The sequence below is a fragment of the Petaurus breviceps genome, unplaced genomic scaffold (assembly GCF_028583685.1).
Source record: "Petaurus breviceps papuanus isolate PSGF00001 unplaced genomic scaffold, PetGlider_PUasm1.0 688, whole genome shotgun sequence".
Classification (NCBI taxonomy): Eukaryota; Metazoa; Chordata; class Mammalia; order Diprotodontia; family Petauridae; genus Petaurus; species Petaurus breviceps.
In genome coordinates, this window is record NW_027186457.1 from 12,021,309 (window position 1) to 12,038,436 (window position 17,128).

Genomic DNA, 17,128 nt, shown 5'->3' on the forward strand with positions numbered 1-17,128 from the left:
ACATGAGTAGCCAACCTTCTATTCCTTTGATAACTTAATGAGTAGCCAACCTTCTATTCCTTTGATAACATGAGTAGCCAACCTTCTATTCCTTTGATAACATGAGTATCCAACCTTCTATTCCTTTGATAACTTAATGAGTAGCCAACCTTCTATTCCTTTGATAACATGAGTAGCCAACCTTCTATTCCTTTGATGACATGAGTAGTAGCCAACCTTCTATTCCTATCATACATCTTCCCTCAAATCCTCTTATACAAATGTTATTCCCATTTCCTTACTAGTCATAAGTTCACATCTACCAGGACCTTCTCTACATTTTCCTTCCTACGGAATTTCTATGATTATCACTTTCCTATGATAATCAATTTCAGTTGCACTTGAAATTGTTGTAGGGCTGCACATTAATTTAGAAAACTACAAATTAACATTATCTATGTCACACCGCATTTTTATTTAAATATTTTCCAATAGAATTTTAAACTGGTTTTGACCCAGAGTTTTGCTCAGATGAATTTGACACCTCTACTGTAATCCATATTCTGCCTCCAAATAGCAATAGTGGTAAAATGGTGGTACTTTTTTAAAAAGTGCCTTTATTTCCAAGATAAGCTCTGGTTCATAAACAGAGTTTTGTTATTTTCCAAAGACAATTTAATATGCTTTCCTATTTCTTAACTAACTCTATAAAGCAAATGATAATTCTTTGACTAAAATAAACATTTACTACATACCCAATTATGAAGGGATTACAGAACTAAAATACAGTAATCTTAGAATGAAAAGTTCAAGAACCTCAAGAGAAATAAGGAAGAAAAAATAAAGAGAGGAAATGACAGAGGCTTAGAATGACAAGACGTAAAATTATTTTAGGGCAGTGATCATCAAAACTACCTGGAATGAGTGAAAAAATTTAAAAAAAAAAATCAATGAAACAAACTAGGCAAGCAAGCAAACATGGTGGCTATGCTTAAGAAACCAAAGAACTAACAGAAATCAGTTATGCAAAAATTAGGGTTATATTCACATCTTAGACTACATACCAAAGTAAGTTCAAACAGATACTCATCCTAAATATAAAATGTCACGTTCAAATAATTAGCTGACATAGAGAAAAATAAAGGGATATACAAATAATAAATAGAGAACCCCTAAAGTTTATTAAGTGGAGGGGGTAACAAGCTCAAACCTTTATTTTAGGGAAATCACTTGAGTGGCTGAATAAGGGATGGATTGAAGTCGGGAGAGGCTTGACGGAGGCAGATCTACCATCAGGCTATTGCAATGGTTCAGACTTGAGATGATAAAGACCTGAACACAAGTGTTGATGGTATCAGAGGACAGATGGGGGTATATCTGAGATGCTGCAAAGGTGAAGTCAACAGGCATTAACAACAGCTTTGTGATGGGGAAGCAGGGCTGAGAGATGATGAAGAGCCCAAGACGGTTCCTAGGATTCTGTTGTCCTCAAAAGTTCATTGGTAGGAAGGGGGAGAAGTTAAGGAGGGAAAGATAATAAAGTTCATTTTGGACACATTGAGTTGAAGGTGTCTGCTGGACATTCAGTTCAAGATGTCTGAAAGACAGTTGGAGATATGAGATAGGAGGTCAGGAGAGACTTTGAGGCAGGAGAGGTAGACCTGAGAATCATCAGCAGAGAGATGGTAATTAAATCCATGGAAGCTGATAAGATCACCAAGGGAAGTAGTATGGAGAGTCCAAGATAGAACCATCTTTTGGAATTCTAGTTTCACTTTAAAGAACTTCAATTAAGCAAACATTTATTAAGGGCATCCTAGACACTATACTAATTTATGTTCCTGGAAATACAAATAAAAAAGCAAACACTCGCTGCCCTCCAGGAGCTTCATATCTGAAGCACAGCTGGTTGCTTGGTCTCTCGGGTCCCATCCTTCTTTCCCAAATTTATTTGGTCACATATGTAATTATCCTTTTGTTGTGCCCCTTCCTTTGGGGACAGTTACTAGTTTTGCTTTTTGCGAGGGGGGGGGCCAGAAGAGAGCAGGGTGTGGTCTCTTCCACGGTTAGCACTAGGTCTGGTTCACAGCAGGCGCTTAGTTACTGACTGCTGGAACACAAGCATTTTATGTACTTCCACCTTTATCAGAATTACTTCTAACAGCCCTGTCTCTGTCTAGATACTTAGGAGTTATTCTTAGAACTGTGCAACCTACAGTGTTCTCCTTGTGGAGTGAGTATCTCTGTGAATAAACTGAAGGAGTTTTGCCTTGAAACAATAATTTATTAAAACTGTACTTAACTTCCTGAGATCATTAATGTGATTTTTGCCATCTACTCTTTAAATAACCAGTAATCTCTGATATTGGGTCTGGCTACTACGAAGCTGAACCTACTCTTTTCTTCCCTCCTTAGTATCAACAGATTGTCTTTAACCTACTAATAAAAGGTTCTTTAGATTGATTTTATTTTAAATATTTATCCAGACTCTTTCTTTAGTTTTGGTTTTGTGATTTTTTATTTGGTTAATTACACCAAGCTCGTCTCAGGCAATGGATCTGGTCTGGGGCATTCAAAGACAAAACAAAACAAATTCTGGCCCTTGAGGTGCTTCCACTTGCCAAGATAGCAAGCTGGTTCATAAATGTGCATGAATCACAAAACAGAGACTGGGTAACAGAAGAGGCAGGTGACAAGCATTTGTGGGAACTATGAAAGGCCTCTTGCAGTCGTCAGTACTTGAGCTAAGTCTTAGAAGAAAGCAGGGTTTTCTAGAGTCAGAGAGGTGAGACAGGAGTGCGTTTTAGGCACGGAGCCAGCCATGTGCAAGATGGAGTGCTGGCTGTGAGGAACAGAGAGAAAGCTATAGTGATGCTGGAATGGTAGGACATGAGGCCCAATCAGGAGGCTGCTGCAGTAAGCATGAAATGGTTGGTGGAGGAGGATTGGCTATAGGGTGGTCTCTGTGGAGAAGGGTACTTAAGGGAAAGTCAGTGATCACATGTGTGACTGGAGAGAAAATAAGTGATTAGGGAACAACATGTCCAAATGAATAGGGATGACGGAAGGGACAGAGTGTTGGAGGAGACGGGGTGAAATGAGATCACTTGAACAAGCAGGGTTAGGTTTGTAAGGAAGAAAGGCTGAAAGAACCTGAGTTACAGAAGGTAAGTAAGAGGGGAGAAGAGGGAGTTCACAGCCAATGGCTTCAATTTTTTCTGTAAAAATATAAGGTAAGGCAGGTAGGATACAATTGCCTACCAGCAGTGAAGGTCTAGTTGAAGCTGTACAATATAAATTTTGTGGTAGACCCTGTCAGAATAGCAGCACTCCAACTTTCTGCTAGGCTTCTGCCTCTTTGGACTTCACCACTTTGCTATCTCACTCTAGATCATCTCCTACCCCACCTGACTCATTCTTCCATTGGTGTATTAGCACAAGGAAAACTTCAAGTAAACAAAATAAAATATGTGCAGCATAAACATAAAGTTAAAAAATAAAAATACACACCAAGTAGTTAAGTACAAGAATCTGGGAAGGAGGGCATTAGCAGCAGGAGAATCAGAAAAAGGCTTCCAACATATTAAAGTAAACAAGTTATATACTGCAGCATCTTCCACAATGAGCCTTAATCTCAAATTAGTCTTTTCCCTGCCACCTAGACAGCTGTTCTTCCCTCTACTCCTTGACTTCCCAAAATGATCTGGTAGGCAGTTATGGAAAACAACCAAATTTTAAGATTATGAGGGTTAGGATATTAAAATTGTCTTTGTATCTTCTATAAGAAAATATCTATATATTCCAAAGTCTGAGTTCACATGTTTATTTACTGCTCTGCCAAACACTTTCGTTCCCTTTTCATTACAAAGATGATTAAGAATGGCACTAAACTTAGTAGTCGGGAAGACGGGCAAGAAGACCTCCAGCACTGGCCTTAATTTAAATGGCCTTAGGACCCTATGCTGGCCAACCTGTTTCCTCAACTGGAAAACAAGAAGGCTAGACTGCAGGCTCTCTTAACATCTCTTTCAGTTCTAAATACATGATTCAAGATTCAAAATACCACCAACCCAATCATTCTTTTTTTTTTAAGCAATCGGGGTTAAGTAACTTGCTCAAGGTTACACAGCCAGTTATTATTTCTGGGTGTGGTGCTGAGTGTCTGAGCCCAGGATTCGATCTCCAGGTCGTCCCAACACTGGAGCCGGTGCTCTTATTCGCTGTGCTACCTGGCCGCCCCTCAACCCAATCATTCTAAAAACAGTAATAAATAAATATCTATTTTATTAGGAATATGAATATAAAAACCATGTTAATGATGGAATGTGTTGTGGCTATTAAAAAGAAAACTGGTCCGAATCTGTTATTTTTCTACCATATCGCTATTTAAGCAAATATCAAAATTAACAGAAATTTTCTAAATATACAATTGCTAGCAACAGCAGGCAACCCAGGAATATGCTAAATTACATTGTTAATGCTGAGCAGAAATTAAGTTCCACTATAAATATTCAAACAGAGACTTGGGTTTGATTATACATACAATAAAATTCTTGATCATTCATCTTTTATCTACCAATCTCAAGTAATGGGAACACAGGCTACATACACTGTAGAAACAAGCAAAAATGATATTGAAATAGCTAAATTAATAACTAAATAAAAGTTTATATTCACATACCACTTTAAGATTTACAATTCCTTTTCCTTCAATTTCTTTAAGGGAGGAGGTAGAGTTATAGAAACAATGACTTTATTAACAGGTAAGCTTCTGTGGCCCTTACAACAATATACAAACTTAATGAATAGTTAAAACATATTTATTAGAAGCAAAACAACTGGGGTCAGGAAACTGTTAAAGGTAGAGTCATTTACAGTAAATTCATAATTGAAGAACTCAAAAACAGCAATGTTTTTAGCATTTATTGTCAAACCAAAAACTTCAAAATGAGGCTATCAAAATATTACAGTACAAAACAGCAACAGTAACTGACATGTCAAGTAACCCTGAGTCAAAAAGCAAGGAATTATTACATTATGCTTTGTATACTGCTTACTGAAAATTATATAATGAATTCTGCAAAGTTCCCTTCTGCATCAGAGGCAGTGTAAAAAATAATCAGACTTACTTAAGTCTCTTAAAGTTTCAGCTAAGGGGCAGCCAGGCAGCACAGTGAGTAAGCGCACTGGCCCCAGAGTTGGGATGACCTGGGATCAAATCCGGGTTCAGACACTTAGCACCACACCCAGGAATAAATGGCCGTGTAACCTTGAGCAAGTTACTTAACCCCAATTGCTTTAAAAAAAAAATGTTTCAGCTAAAATAGTGAAAATACTATACACCTGGCACTTAAAAGATAGAAGGTTCATGTTTTTAAAATTCATGATTTATATTCCTAAAATTCCAATTTTTTGAAAATCCCAACTTGTGTGAAATATCTCATTTACAATATAGATACTACTATGCAGTAAGTAAATTTTTCCTACCTTTATCCCTGATTAGAGATATACCTGATAAAAGAGACATGCCCTAGTATCCATTCTAAGAGCTCTTCTCTCTCTATAGACTTACTCTCCTGGTGATTTCATCAGCTCCCAAGGTTAAATGCTCACTTCTCTCCTGAGCTCTAGTCTCAGCTTACCAATGAACTATCATTTGTACATTTACCCTTAGATGCTTGTGCAAAATTCCAAACTTATGCTATTTCCATAAAAACCTACCCATCTATTCCCCAATTTCCTATCTCTGTAAAGTGTGCCCCCATTCTTCCAATAACCCACACTTTCAAGTTAAGCAAAGTCTTTAACTCTTCATGCTCCTTCACCCACTATATCTAATTAGCTATAAGTCCTGAGGGAAAAATCAACATCTCTGGATTCCATCTTTTTCTGGATGCATTCATATCCAAGAGCTCAGACCACCTCCTCTCAATTGCATCATTACAATAGTCTCTTACTTGGTCTTTATCCTGTTTCTAAACTATCCCCTACATAGTGTCAAAATTGGTATTTTTAAAGAGGTAGTCTATGACCACATCATTCCCTAGTTCCTCTGAGATTCCATACATACTACTGCATATTTGATATACAAAATCCTTCAGCAGTCTGGCTTTGTGGTCTTCCTGGGCAAGTCATTTATGGTTCCTGGTTCTTAACATTTCCTCTTCTGTAAAATGAGGATGCTCTATGTTTCTATTATCTTATCTTTCTACACTGATTATTGCATAGTAATCCCTTTCACAAGATCTACATTCCAGACAAACTGACTTCCATAACTAGTTTCCCTTCCATGGTTGGCCACTATGAACGCAAAGCACTCCCACTTCAACTCTCTCTTAAGAACCCCAGGCGCTCAGCATAAAGTCTGCTCTGATTTTATCTGCTACAGTCCTCGCGCTTCCCAAATTACTTAGATTTCACTTCCATGTGACAGAATGTATGCTGCTTGTGGGCTCAAGATCCTGTGCTCCTAAGATCTTCCCTGATCACCCTAGGAAGCTGTGTCCCTTAGACACTAATTCAATATAAAAAAATTCAACATATATTAAAGTCTTCAATTAGTTTTTATACTTCTAGACACACCAGTCTCTTATCAGAAAAATGTGATAGAAATTTTCTTTTTTGCCATTTGCCTGATTCCCTTCTTATTCTAGGTCCAAATGTCTCTGGTGAGGATTGAGTATTCAAGATACAAACCACAGACAGATATGTACATATATGTACAAATATGAACATATGTATATATGACCAAAAGCCATTCTTCAAAAAGTTAAGTAGTCAGAAGATATGAACAAGTAGTTCTCAAAAGAACTGCAAACTTAACAATCACATGAAAGAACTCTCCATGTCACAAATAAGAAAAATACAAAAACAACCCTCAGATTTCATTTCAGTCCCTGCAAACTGACAGATAACAAAAGATCGAAACATTCCATGTTGGAGGGTCTGTGGGAAGATAAGTACACTGAAATATTGTTGCTAAAGTTTAAATCCACATAACCATTTTGGAACTATACAAAAAAAGTAACTCAAATTTCACTGATAAAAACAATGCCTCCCTATACACCAAAATATTTATAACAGCACTTCTTTTGACAACAAAGATTAGGAAACAAAGATGTTCATCAAACTTGGGAATGGCTAAACAAACTATATAAGGGATTACTATACCATAAGAAACTGAGGGATACAGAAGCATGAAAAGATCTACATTAACTGATGTGGAGTAAGTAAAGCCAGGAAAACAACATGCACCCCACTGGGCTTTTCTTGGCAAAGATACTGGAATAGTTTGCCATTTCCTTCTCCATCTAAGGAAACTGGAGCAAATGGGATTAAGTGGTTTGTCCAGGATCACATAACTAATAAGTGTCTGAGGTCAAATTTGAACTCAGGAAGATAAGTCTTTCTAATTTCGGGCCCAGAACTCTACCCACTTCACCACCAAGCTGCTCCACACAGTGACTACAACAATGTAAATATAGAGAAGCCAAAAGAATAAATCAAGTGAATACTACATATTTATAAAGAACAAGGATGGCTCAAAAGAGATAAGAAGACACTCCCAAGTCAACCTGTTTGCACCAATGGAAGGTCTACGAGTGTTGTATACTGCACACGTTTTCAGATTTTTTTCACTGCACTCTTCAGTAATGATTTTCCCCTTTTTCTTTTTTTACCTTTGAAATACTATTTTTTATGTAGGGAAGGTTTTCTGGGTGGGGCAGGTAAAGGAAAACTGGAGGAAATGTTAGTGATGTTTCTTTAAAAAAGAAATAAATAAAAACATAATGAATGTCTCCACAGATTAGTAATAAATTCCTAGACAAAAGGCATCAGTCACTCCTATTCCATATTAACTGATTCAAGTAACATCTCCTATACGCCCCACAGGTATCCTAACACCTTCTTCTGACATTCAGTCAATATAAGACCTAACAAGTAGCCAATAAGAGCAGCCTGCACTTACAGAAACACTAAATGTTTTGTTTTGTTTCTAAACAAAATAAAAATCTTACAGGGTTTTTATGAACCCCTCCCCCACAAAAAAACTTATGCAATGGCTTTTCTCTTTAAGGAAAGTTCTACCAATGTTTTCCTTGAATTGAATCAGTGAAGATCTACCCTTTCAACCAAGTTGTTTAAAATTTTTTTAATTACTTTTATATTTTTAACATATGACAGCACTAAAAGCATAACAAAAAAAAACTGGAAACTTTATTAATTTTGTTTTGGAAACTTCATTAGCTTAACACTGTTCAAAATACGGCCACCAATGTATTTTTTCCACACAGAATCCATTAGATGTGTATTGAAAATATATTTATTAAAATTCTAAAATAGGTCCAACAAAACTATATGCCAAACAATTATATACTGGATAAATTTCCAATATCACGAAGTGCTATTTTAACAAAAAACCTGACATTTAAACTACAAATCGGTATCAGTATATAACATTAAGAAATAGAAAATAATTTTTCTTTTAAGCACTTAAAGACAAATCACAATTTAATTTTTACCTGTTAGTTGGACTTCTGCAACCTTGGTATACCAAAACAGAACAGATAAGTTGCTCCCTGACAGGTAGTAGTAGCCACACCCGTGAGTTTGGCACCTTCTGGAACTGCTTTCTGTCCAGCCTTCCTCAGTTGACACTGCCATAGCCAACAAATAAGCATATTTTCTAGTTAACAAGATGTTTGAAACTAAATGCTACCAAAAAAAATATCTCAAGCAGAAAAAGTAGTCTATAAACCAGGCAGGAGAGATGAACTCTGCTAATTTAGAAGGAATAGAAATCAAATTAATAAATGGTCTCTCTTTGTATTCCCCTAACAACTTAGAATAGATTAGATTTCAACTACAATTAGAAGAGTGCAAACCACAACTGAATTAACTGTCACAAATTCAAAAGCTTATTAACTGAAAATATATGCAAGAAAAGCAGTCCATTAATGTACCAGAAACTTGGAAAACTTGGAAACTTAGAAAGCTATGAAGGTCAACTAAAAAGAGGAGAATCTAGTCCCCTGGAGAAACCCAATATTCACTAAATGCATATAACCCGGAAATATCTTCAAGTCATCTCTCACCTAACAGACTAAAAGTTAACCCATTAATTTAACAAAAATTGTTGAGCACCGATTATGAACCTACCATTGCAGGCAAGAAATGTTATCTAACACCTATACCGACACATAATAATTTTCCTATGAACAAATGTCTAAAGGTCTAAAATTCTGTTATTTTATAGGTCAAAGAATAAAACTAATGACAAGTATTTTGGTACTTACTCCCTTCTTCATACCATGGAAACTAAAGTTCACAAATCATCTATTTCAATAAACAGTTTATATCAACTAAGTTTGTAAGGCCACAGCAGAATCATAAAACCTGTCACTGAAGTTCATCTAAAGTTAGCTAAGAAAGTCTGAAACAAAGAAATAAAAGATCATCATATGTTAAATATTTTTGCTTTTTGGAAAAAGGAAGATCTTGCCTGTTCTCAGAAAATCATCCTGATATGGCCTCTGGAATGGTCTATGTGACTTCAGAAACTCAACACTGAGCAAAAGTGATAAGCGCCAATAAGAAGAGTGGGTCATGCTAAAGGGGCACCCTCTTCTCTGAAGAAAATCAATCAACTAAAACTCACTCACTTCCTGTCCCAAAGAGTAGTCTGAACTAGAAAAGTTACTGATTAACTAAACTCTTCAATTAGCCACTGAATCACTTGATTCACCAAAACAAAAGAGGCCAACAAAAACTCTCAAGTTCCACCAATTATGTTCACCTCTTTGAAGATAAGTTATTAGTGCACTTTTGCTAGGAATGACTATAACAAACCTAAACAACCTGCGCCCATGGGCACTCCAAAGGATATTTCCAGCAGCCCTCAAAAAATGAAAAATGTTTCCCTATACATTTTGAGGGTCGCCTGAAATCCTCTGGCTGGGGGGGGGGGGGGGGGGGGGGGGGGGGCATGTGGGCCAGGTGGCACAGTGAGTAAGAGTGCTGGCCCCAGAGTCGGGAGACCTGGGATCAGTTCCAGCCTCAGATACTCGGCACCCACACAAAAATAACTGGCCGTGTAACCTTGAGCAAGTTACTTAACCCCGACTGCTTAAAAAAAAAAAAAATCCTCTGGCATGCTGCAAGTTAGACAGACCTGGACTATGACAAAAGGCAGAAAATAATTAGCAGAAAATAATTATAATCAGAAGAAAGGTTCGAGTTTTATTACTTTGATAGATCTTTATTTTTCACTACACCTGAAGAGTAGTATTGTGCTCAATCCAAAGTGCCACATCTTAAGAGAGATCATTTAAAATTTATTGGACGACCTGAAAGCCATGATCAGGAAAAGAACCTCGAAATCATCCTCCAAGAAATTCTCAAGGAAAACTGCCCCTGAGGTTTTAGAACCAGAGGGCAAAACAGAGCTTGAAAGAATCCACGATCACCCCCTGAAAAAGATCCCAAAGAGAAAACTCCTAGGAATTATAGCCAGGTTCCGAAATTCCCAGATCAAGGAAAGAATATTACAAGCAACAAGGAAGAAACAATTTGAATATTGTGGAAACACAATCAGGATAACTCAGAATCTGGCAGCTTCTACACTGAGTGATCAAAGGGCTTGGAATATGATATTCCGGAGGTCAAAGGAGCTGGGATTAAAACCAAGAATCACCTACCCAGCAAAACTGAGTATCATGTTTCAGGGGAAAATATGGTCATTCAGTGGAATAGAGGACTTTCAAGCATTCTTGATGAAAAAACCAGTTTTGAATAGAAAATCTGACATTCAGATACAAGAAGCAAGAGATGCATGAGAAGCTAAACAGGGAAAAGAAATCATAAGGAACTTATCAAAGTTGAATTATTAACATTCCTACATTAGCTACACATGTACAACCTATACAGTAAGGGTGGGTGACAAGGGAGGAAGGGAATGAATCTGGAACTCAAAAGTTTTAAAATCAAATGTTTAAAAAAAAAATTATATATATATATATATATATATATATATATAAAAAAATATATATATATATATAATTAATACTATTTTACAGGCAATTGGGAAATAAGATATATAGGCATTGGGGCATAGAGATCCACCATGCCCTACTGGAAAAGTCGAAGGGGGTATGGGAGAAAATATGGGAGAGAGCAGAATGGAGGAGGAGATATCCTGTGGGACTGCTATTTTGGGGCGGTGGGTAGGGGAAAAATGGGGAGAAAATTTGTAACTCAAAATCTGGCAGAAATGAATGATGTAAATCAGAAGTTAATAAAGCATTTGAGAAATGAAAAAAAAAAGTAAAGAGAAGCCAAGACTTCATTAAACCCAGAGCAGAGACAGCAAATGCACTCACTACCCTCTTCCCTCTTTCTCAATCAAGAAGACTAGAGAAACAAGGAGAAGGCAGATTAAAAGAATAGGATGGAGAGAAATGAACAATTAAGGTTCATGATTTGGAATGTGAATGGGATGGACTCATTCTTTTAATGGAAGAAGAGCAAAATGGATTATAAAACAGAACCTAATGATGTTGCTTACTGTGACCTGTATTGGCTTGTTTTTCAAATTGATTGTGTTAAAACCCAGAGCTTGTTAATCCCACCTGTGGGATGGACTTGTTGATGTGAAAAGAAAGTCTTGAGCTGGGAGGAGCTGGTGAGACAAGAGAGAAGCAGAAGAACTTTTTGGAAGCAGCACCTCGTGGAGGCAGAGAGAGACTGAGAGAATTGCTGGGGGCCACTTTGAATCGCCCTGGACTTTTGAGACCTGCTCCCTGAGCTGCCAAGGACTGAGGAGACATGGCTGTTTTGCTGGTACTTTGTCTGTTTTGGTGTTGTTTTGCCAGATTTGTCCACTGGTGAAAGACAGTCCTTTTGTTGAAGAAGTCCTGGAACCTGGCTTTTGGTTAAGAAGCTGTGAGACTGTCCTGCAGGCAGAGAGTGAATACTGTCCACTGGTGAAGGACAGTGCTGTTGTTGCAGGGGTCTGAGAACCTTTCTGTTGGTTCAGAGCTACTGAGACTGTCCTGCAAACGGAGAGTGAATATTGTCCACTGGTGAAGGACAGTGCTGTTGTTGCAGGGGTCTGGGAACCTTTCTGTTGGTTCAGAAGCCCTGAAGAAGGATTTTCTTGTTGTATGTTTACAGAAATCCTGGGAGAGGGTTTTGCTAATGTTTTCAGGGGTTCTAGGACTGTTCCACAGACAGAGGATGAATTAATGAAGGGACTGGCAATGTATCTTGTGGCCTTGCTAAGCCTTGTCTCCCCAGGAACTAAGATTGCTGAGAACTTGCCTCATGTCAAGATGAAGAAAAGACCTCCATTTGGGTATTAAGTGCTGTGCTTAAACTTGATGTAACTCTGGGGTAGATTCAATTGTGATCCAGGGGTGGGGAACTTTTGACCTTTTTGTGTTCTATGGTTGAACAAATGAATGTACTTTACTTAGATTGGAAACTAATCTCCATTTGAGAAGAGGGGCTTTGTGGTGGACTAAATGAAGGTACAGCCTAGGGGTGGAGTAGTATTTAGAACAGGGACTTTGTAATTGATTGAATGATTGGAAGGTCCTGGGGTGGGGTAGTACTTGGAGATTATTTAATCACACTTAGTAAATGCTGTATTTGGAATGATGTCATGTTTTGATCTTCTCTGTTCTTACTTTGTCACTGAATAAAATGGAGAGCACCTATGCTGGTATTTTGAACCTTGGGAAGTTGCCTTTCCTTGGCATTACATTACACTTACAAAAAACATACCTGAAACAAAGATTAATACAGAGTGAAACAAAGATTATTACAGAGTAAAAACAAGGTATTGGAGCAAAAGTTGTTAAGTTTCAGTACAAGTAAAAAAGAGGCAAGGGTAAAAATAATTATTTCAGGTAAGGCAACAACAAAATGATATTTCAAGTAGATAAAAAACATACCGAAAGGTAACAAAAATAATGAATTAATATCGATACAAAATACACATGAGCCAAATGATGTAGCATCTATACACTTAAAAGAAAACAAGTTTTAGAGGTAAAGAGTTAAAATTAGAAAGCTAGGTTTCAAGCTAGGCGTATAGACAATAAAATTATAATGACTTTAATGTACTTCTTTCATATACACACACTCACGCACAGAAAGTTAAGGATCTGAAAAGAATTTTAGAATAGTTATGACAGACCAAAGACAACTGATGAATGGGAATAAAAAGCATACATATTTTTCAGCTTCATTACAATTGACCGTTACACTGAAAAATATATTAAACATTTTTACAGATCATAATGCAAAAATATACTTATGTGCATACACACACACACACACACACACACATGCATCAATAAAGGGTCAGGTCACTAACCAAAACTCCCCCCAAAAAGCATAGAAATAATAAATTTCATAAAAAATAATACCAATAAAACAACATTTTATAGACTCCTTACATTTTATTTTGCCAGTTACATGTAAAGATAAGTTTTAACATTCATTTTCTTAAAATTCCAAATTTTCTCTCCCTCATATCCTCCCGAAGATAGTAATTTATCATAGGTGCTACATGTTCAATCACGCAAAACGTATTACCATAATAGTCTTGTTGTGAAAGAACACAGAGAGGGGGCAGCTAGGTGGCGCAGTGAATAAAGCAGTGACCCTGGAGTCAGCAGGACCTGAGTTCAAATCCAGCCTCAGACACGTAACACAAAAACTAGCCGTGTGACCTTGGGGCAAGTCACTTAACCCCAACTGTCCTCCAAAAAAGCAAGAAAATTTAAAGGAAGTTTAAACAGTATGCTTCTATCTGCATTCAGACTCCATCAGTTCTTTCTCTGGAGGTCAACAGCATTTTTCATGAAGAGTCCTTTGGAAGTGTCTCAGATCACTGTATTGCTGAGAATTGCTAAGCCATTCACAAAAAAACTTTTTTTTTTAAATGTTAGGGATGCAGCCAACACAAGTCTTCAAGGAAAATTTTATGTCTCTAAATACATTCATGGATAGAAGAGAAAAAGAACAATAAATTGAAAAAACAAGCAACTGAAAGGAAACTAGAAAAACATTTTAAAAAGCCAATTAAACAAAATAGAATGTATAAAACCAAGGATGAGATTAATAAAATTAAAAGCAAAAAGAACTACTTAATAACTAAGAACTAGGAGTTTTTTGTTGTTGTTGTTGTTTTTTTTTTTGCGGGGCAAAGACAGTAAAATACATAAACCTTAATAAGCTAATTTGATTTTTACAAAGGACAAAAGACAAAATTGCCAGGGCCATTTATAAAAGATTAATTCATCACAGATGAGGGATAAAGAAAATTATAAATGATTTGCCCAACTTCATTCTAGCAACACCACTTAGTAGGTCTGTATTCCAAAAAGAACATAAAAAAGGGGAAAGGATTTACATGAACAAAATATTTATAGCAGTTTTTGTGGTGGCAAAGAATTGGAAATCGAGGGGATATCCATCAATGGGGGAATGGCTGAACAAGCTGTGGTATATGAGTATAATGGATTATTATTGTGCTATAAAAAAATGACAAGCAGTGCTTTTTATATTAATGCACAGCTAGTTTTCTGTAGTCACTTCACTTCTATGTCATTGCTTCTTGTAGCTTGCTTCATAACATTTCTCACTTTCCTTTCTTCTCCTTAGCTATGTTTGCTATAATTGCATATAATTGTTTACTACAAGCAGTGATTTTCTAAATTCTTCTAGAAAAATATTCAACTTTGTGAAATAGCAATAAAAATATCTGAAGTAAAAAAAATGATAAAACAGGCAAATTTCAGAAAAACCTGAAAAGACTTACATGAACTGATGCAAAGTGAGGAGACTCAGAACACTGTACACAGTAACAGCAAAATTGTGTAATTATCACCTATGAATGACTTTGCTCTTCTCAGCAATACAATGATCCAAGACAATTACAAAGGAATCATGATGGAAAATGCTACCCACATCCAGAAAAAGAATTGATATAGTCAGAATGCAGATCAAGGTATACTATTTTCATTCATTTTTTTTCATGGTTTTCTTCTTTTTGGTCTGTTTTTTCTCTCTCACAACATGACTAATATGGAAATACATTAACATGAATACACATATATAACCTGTATCAAACTGCTTTCCGTTTTAGGGGAGGGGAGGAAAGGAGAAAATCTGGAATTCAAATTTTTTTTAAATGAATGTTAAAATATGTTCACATGTAATTCAAATAAAATAATATTTTTAAAAATAAATTATTTGTCCAATTATACACCAATAAAATTGGTCATCTAAACGAAAGAGATGAATAATTACAAAACTACATTAACAGAAGAGGAATTAACACAGAACAAGTCATGAGTTCCCAAAAACAAAAACCACACTAGATGAATGAGTTTCATCAAGTATTTAGAGAAAAAAATAATTTAAATGTCACAAGCTGTTTTTAAAAAATTGAAAAAAGATTCTATCAAATTCCTTCTGATATATAATTGACAACTAAACCAAGGAGAATCAAAACAAAGAACATTACTTCCAATTAATACTGATACAAAAAATTTTAAATAAAATATTAGCAAGGAGACTATAGAAAAATTTCACAAAGATTATACACCACGATCAAGATGGATTTATATGAGAAATTCAGTATAGTTCAATTATAAAAATAATTTACCATAAGAACGAAAATCATGATGATGAAGAAAAGGTTTTTAACAAAATTTTCTTGGCAGAGATACTGAAGTTGTTTGCCACTTCCTTCTCCAGTTCAGTTTATAGATGAGGAACTGAGGCCCAGGATCACATAGTAAGAAGAGGCTGGATGGGAACACAGGTCCTTCTGACTCCAGAGCCAGTACTCCATCCAATGTGACACCTAACTCCCCACTCACTTAACAAGATACTACCCTTATTCCTATTCAAAAAAAAAAAAAAACAACTGAAGATCATAGAAATAAACAGATCTTTCCAAAATATGAGTAGTACCTATCTAAAACCAAGAACCAACAGCTCTAACTAGGTGGCAGCTAGGCAGCATAGTAGACAGAACACTGGATTTGGAATCAGAAAGACCCAACTTCAAAATCAACCACAGATACATCCTTCACTGTGTGACCTTGGGCAACTCACATAACTTCTGTATGCCTCAGTTTCTTCAACTATAAAACTAGCATAATAATAGCACCTACCTCAAAGGGTTATGGCAGGGATCAAATACGACAATTTTTGTAAAGTGCTTAGAGTACAGTATCAGGCACAAAATAGGTACTCTATAAATGCTACCCTGCCCTTCTCCCCCATATGTAATGGGGATATACTGGAGGTCTCCTGAATCAGATAAAAAGTAAAACAAGGATGTCCATTATCACCATTACTATTTTGTATAGTACTAGAAATGCTAATAATAGAAAAATTGAGAAAACACCAACAAAATGATCAACTTTTACATATGATATGTTGTTTTACTTGAGAATCCTAGAGAATCAATTAAAAATTCATTCAAATAGTAACTTTGGAAGAGATGCATGATACAAAAAATAATAATAATACAAGTTCAGCATTTCTATCTTACCAACAAAATCCAGAAACTAGGTGGGTGCTGGAGATATAACACTGGGTCTGGAGTCAAGAAGCCTCACCTTCTGAGTTCAAATCTGGCCTCAGACACTTACTAGTTGTGTGACCCTTAACCCTGTTTGCCTCAGTTCCTCCATCTGTAAAATGAGCTGCAAAAAGAAATGGCATACATACATGCATACATGTATATATTTATATGCATATGCATACACAATAAACGCGTGTATCTGTAAACATGTATGCATGTACAAGTGATACGTATATCGTAGAGAAGGAAATGGTAAATTACTCCAGTATCTGTGCCAAGAAAACCTGAAATGGGCTAAAATGTCAAACACAACCAAAAATTACTGAACAAAAAACAGTAACACATGATTATCATGTGTGTCTGGGTGTGTAAGAGAGTTTCTGGCACTTAGGTAGCACAGTGAATAGAGTACTGGCCTTAGAGTCAGGAGGATATGAGTTCAAATCTGGCCTCAGATACTTAACATTTACTAGCTGTGTGACCTTGGGCAAGTCACTTAATCCCAATTGCTCTGCCTTCCCCTCCTCCAAAAAAAAAAAGAGA

General features: G+C 36.4%; 1 protein-coding gene and 1 long non-coding RNA gene across 15 annotated transcripts in view; both read right to left on the bottom strand.

Annotated features, from left to right (window-relative positions):
- The window catches only part of LOC138174365 (uncharacterized), a 4,083-nt gene extending 284 nt beyond the window's left edge, over window positions 1-3,799 (bottom strand). For both annotated transcript variants that reach the window (XR_011171693.1, XR_011171692.1), the window contains exon 1: window positions 16-3,799. This is a non-coding gene — a long non-coding RNA (uncharacterized lncRNA). The remainder of the gene's footprint in view (window positions 1-15) is intronic.
- Window positions 1-17,128, bottom strand: part of TRIP12 (thyroid hormone receptor interactor 12) — a 199,150-nt gene that overhangs the window by 118,314 nt on the left and 63,708 nt on the right. For 10 of the 13 annotated variants that reach the window (XM_069104627.1, XM_069104626.1, XM_069104625.1 and 7 more), the window contains exon 2: window positions 8,502-8,636. The exons of the other annotated variants lie outside the window; for them this stretch is intronic. The gene's annotated coding sequence lies outside the window, so the exon portion shown is untranslated. The remainder of the gene's footprint in view (window positions 1-8,501; window positions 8,637-17,128) is intronic. 13 annotated transcript variants of the gene reach the window in all.